The sequence below is a fragment of the Carassius auratus genome, chromosome 20 (assembly GCF_003368295.1).
Source record: "Carassius auratus strain Wakin chromosome 20, ASM336829v1, whole genome shotgun sequence".
Classification (NCBI taxonomy): domain Eukaryota; kingdom Metazoa; phylum Chordata; class Actinopteri; order Cypriniformes; family Cyprinidae; genus Carassius; species Carassius auratus.
Window position 1 is genome coordinate 18,140,740 of NC_039262.1, and position 5,467 is coordinate 18,146,206.

Here is a 5,467-nt window from a genome sequence, read left to right on the forward strand (position 1 = left end):
TTAATATGTGTGCCAGTTGTTTTCGAGTTCCAATGATTATCAATATTTTATATTTTATCAAGTATGATTATCAGTACATTACAATCTTTATAACTGTGCATCAAAATTAAAATACACATAATATTCAAGCCTCTGATTATCTATAATTTCTGTTGTTATTTTTCACACTGCACACTATGAACAAGTAATAACATTGCACAGTGCACTTCTTGAAATTCATAAGCTACTACGCCAAGTATTTAATTAATATTTGCAGTCATACAGTATTGGAGACCGAGTCTTAAATGATAACTTACCTTTCTCTTGACTCTTGACTGAAATATGTCTTTATCTTTCCCAGATGCGATGAATTTCAAAGCGTCCTTTTCAGGACAGACTCTTCTGGGTCTCATTTTCCTGTGAAATATTCAAAAAAATTTTAGGGTAGGGTACACTGCATTTGCCAAAATGAAAAACAATATTTAGAAACAACCACAAAAAAAATCTATCAACAAATGAACAAATATAAACAGTAAATAGAGATTAAACAGCACTAACATTCACTGAGAGACTACATGCAGATTTTAACAGTCTGCTTGCATTTTTGGCAGACATTTATTTTTTAAGGCTAACATTTACATGTTATCAGAATCTAAATTCAGAATATATAACTTACCTTTTCAGTCTTGAATGGAAAAAAGAGATGAGAAATGGCCTTAGTAGGCTTTGTTGTATGTGGTCCCTTGTAGGCAATGTAGGAATCTCAAAAAGCAGTTTGTCCTTTAAGGTTTTGGAATTTTATTTCACAAAAAAACTAAAAAAATTCAATGTAGATTCTGTCAGGAAAAACAGTATATATATAACCCAACCCAGATATCTGGACCATGATTGGATGAGACTCAGTTAGCCCAGATACTGTTGGTACTGTTGCTGTGAAGGGCCAGGTGATAATGTGGAGACATTAGTGTTATTAGCATATAAGAAGAGAGAACAATCAGTTTACCAGACGCTGCTGGGGAACTGGGGGATGTGGGGATTCTTTAAAACAAGTCACTTTGACCGGGATTGGTTTGCTTTTAGATTATGTAGCTTGAAAAATAATCAGGGAATTTTTTTTTTTTTTTTTACACTCAAGGGCATTTAGTGCTAGAAAGATTATAAAAGTATTAAAAACTATTTGTGTTGTATTCAAAGTCTTCTGAAGTCATACAATAAGTTTATGTGAAAAGTTTCAACATTGAGGTATTAATAACTGAAAATGATTCCACTCCATAAACACAGTCATCATAAAATACAGCTGAATTGAGTTTGAAATAAAAGACATCAAAACTGACGTGATAAATGTCCCTGTCCACAGCGTCTGTTGATGCAAAGGTATCTCAATGAAACCAGTGAAATACCCTGCACATGGAAAAACTGCACTAAATGGACAAACTAAACAATGACACCAAGGGCTCCTGACCAAGAGTCAAGGATTGAGAAAGTGTAAAAGACGGTCCCCAATCAGACTGTGAATTGTGACGCCTGTTTGGTTGCCTTTACATTTATCAATATTTCATATTCTGTTTATCTATGAAACAACAATGTTGATAATAACACTAAAACAGCCACTCTTTCCATCAGAAATAGCTAAACTTAAGTAAAAACATAAGACATAGAGTGACTCGTCAGGTCGAGATGCAATGCATAAGAGAATGGCCAGCATGCTGATGACTGGTCATACAGAAGCTGATCATACAGAAGCTGATCATACAGAAGCTGATCATACAGATGACCGGTCATACAGACCGCTTCATACAGACAGTGATCACATCCTGATGTAACCCATCGCTCTCCAGCTGGAGGAAGTGCTGCTTTATAATCACAGAACATTCACTCACTGTTAAAATGATTCTGGCTGCTAGAAGGGAGAACATATCCTTCAACATGAGTAAGTTCTACATTTTCTAATCACTTATTCTACAAATGTTGCACCTATGTTTAAACATGTTTAACAAAACTGTCTTTCCTTTTTTCTTTTAAGAAAAGTCAAGTCAACAGTTCACATTGTTCACTCTAAACAAGAATTTCACTTCATCAGAAAGTTCAGTCCTCAAGAAAAAAGGTATGTTGCTACTCAACATATTTTGAATATAAAATGTTCTGAATACAAAAATATATACTCCCAAAAAATGGAATTGCCACAATCAACAAGAATAATAGATGTCAATATCATTTCAAGACAAGTAAACCTCTTAGTGTTAGTGTATATTGATTTGAATATCTTTCAACCAGCTTTAACGTTTAAACCTGTGAGTTTTGGCTGTCCATGTTAAAGACTGGAAATGTAACAATAAAATAAACATCCTATAAACACATTTTTCAGCAATTATGGAACCTCCAAAGATTTGAGCCATAATTAATAATTTGTATTGTATATTTTCTATCGGCTGCATGCAGAATCTGGATTGTTGGGACTGCTACATTGGACTTGGTGAAAAGCAAGCAAGGGAAACCATGGGCACCAATCTCAGTGTGTCCTCCCAGGTCCAGTGTTTGACAGAGGAGGCATGTGTTGGGGTGACCTCCTTCCTTTCTTCCAACAGTGTCTTAAAGAAAGAAACTGAACAAATGAAGATTATGCTTTCTTCAATCGACCAGAGGCACCACTGGAGGAAAGGTGGACAGAGTCAGGAAGTTTGTGAACAATGTGATGACCAAGTTTGTTCTCTGTTTTAATGGAGCATTGTCCATCATCCACACATAGTGTTTGACCAAACCTGAGCTATATTTAAATAATGAGGTTCATTTAAGCCCTAAGGGAAATTATATATTTTTTTTACTGATATTATCCAGTGTTTGAGAGACCAGAGACCATAAACCTGATGCTGGACTGGTGCATGTTATGGGAAGAAGGTCTCCTGTATTTTTTAAAAGTACCAGCAGTGTGTTCAACAAATGCCTGACTTAATAAAAGTATCCCCGGACTTACTGCTATGATCTTATTTTTATTTATCTAGCATTTTAAAATAAAATAATATACAATGCCTAAAATATAAACAGCTTCTTTGCAAAAATGTTGAGTTTCAACCTAAATTTTAATAATAATAAATTAATATCTGGTATAATTAAATACTATTTGTATCATTTCATTTATAAAATACACTTAAATAGACCTGCTTTCTTTTCTGGGCTTTGCTTGTATGTCCAAATATCTGTGTGCTGTGAGAGGGCATGTGATAATGTGGAGACATTAGTGTTATTAGCATATGAAGAGAGGAGACCATCAGTTTACCAGACACTGCTGGGGGAACTGGGGGATGTGGGATTCTTTAAAACAAGTCACTTTTGATTCGGATTGATCTGCTTTAAGATTATGTAGCTTGACAAATAATTCCGATTTATTTTACTTTTTTTATTAATGCACTAGCCAGGAAAGACCATCATACACATTGTAGATACTGATATATATATATATATATATATATATATATATTATATATATATGTATGATTCAATGTTAGGTCTCCATTTTGTTCACTACTGCATGGTCATTTCTACACAGACTAAACTGAACATGCTAAACGTACACAGCAACAGGTCTGAAACCTGAACTGTACTACTAACGTAAAAAGATTAAGAACACCGCATTTAAAGTCTTTTAAATCATTGATGCAACTTATAAAAATTACATTTCTGAATGAGGAATTGTTTTATTTTTTTGTGTGGCTTAACGTCGGTTTTGAGTAGAGTTTTCTATTGAAATTATTAATTTTAAGTTTACTCCGTGACGTCACGTTGTTGTTCTAATCGACGTTCAGAAGAATCCATTCAACACAGTGGATAATCACAAGCGACTGGAGCAAACTTATGGAACAACTTGTAAGTACATCAAAAACAATTGTGAAAATGTCTTATTGAATATCACGATAAAGGGATGTTTTTATTTTTGGGAAATGCTGTCTTTACAGAGCGCCCAAGTGCTTTTGAATGCGCATTGATTTGGATTCTATTTTAGCATCAATGCTTACAGTATGATGTAAACGTCAAAGAAGGACACTAATCTTAACGTTAGCTGGCATTTCATCACCAAACGATTTGAATGTCACTGATGTTAACTGTGATGTTTAGGACTGCGTTTCTCAAAAGCATTATGAGCAAGTCGATTGTTGAGACCATTTGGTGTCAAATGTTTCTACGCTCATCCTAGCCATACAGTGCTTTTTTGGGAAAAATCCTGGTAAACGTGTGTTTGTTTGTTTTTTGGTCTGTTTTTAAACAACTAGCTTCTAAGAGTACTAATCCAGAATTAGGTTTAAGCTTATACACAGACATGAATATTGTAATATATAAAATTACAAAGAAATGTACAAACTTGTAGTAACCTTTACAAATCTTTCTTAAACTGCAGGCTGAGCTGGATGCTGAATATAAACAGAGTGAGCCTCAACACTTCAGGTAACTTCTGTTGAGCTGAAGAGCAAACCTAACATAACAGGACACAGACTTGGCTTTCTCTTTTTCCAATGTCAGTTAAACACTTTACGTTTTTGTGGTTTTCTAGGTTTCACCATATCAGAGACCTGCAGGATTTCACAGACATTCATGACAGTCTAAACGTCTGTTCTTCATGTGAGGCAAATCACAAACACTATCTGCCTCCATCACCGTTTTTTTATTATATTATAGTTTTTTTTTTTACATGATGTCAACATAAGGAGCCTTCATGCTTTCCCAGTGTACATGTGTGAGAATAAATGTTCTTTAGGACATAAAATGTAAGAATTAACTGCCATTATAGATCTGAAATAAGAGTGGTGGAATTATGACGTCAGAGCTGTCCGTTGCATTGAGATTTTCATATGTTTTTTTTTAATGGAGTTTTTCAATTTTATGAATAAAAAGTGCCTGTGGTAAACAATAACTTGACGATGCTTCTATTTATTTTCTACAGTGTAAACTGCACACACTCACAGCCTAAAACTTTCTATTTAAATTAAAATAAATTAAAAATTAATTTATGCATTTAGCAGAAGCTTTTATCCAAAGCGACTTACAGTGCATTCAGGCTATCAATATTTACATATCATGTGTTCCCGGGGAATCAAACCCCCAAACTTGCGCTTGCGTGCTTATTTTTATTATTTTTTGCTATTTAGCTATTTATTAAAAACATGGTTTTTCAAAAATGAACATAACTGCTTCAATATTTGTGTCTGATGTTGTCTACACTGGATGTGACACGATCTCCATCAGTGAAATGATGCTCGTTCTGTTTATGATCAAATTTACTGACACTGCGTTCAGAGATGTGACACTATAGTGTGATGTCATCAAGTCTAGACCACACTTTCAGCTCAGCGGGGGCATGCACAACTCTCACGTTCGGTGTAGACACGGTTAGACAGTGTCTGCTCTATTACAAATAATTTATATTTTAATCAATCAATAAATACCTAAACCTGTGGCATTACAAGACGGAAATATATAGCCTAGAAAATATATTTCC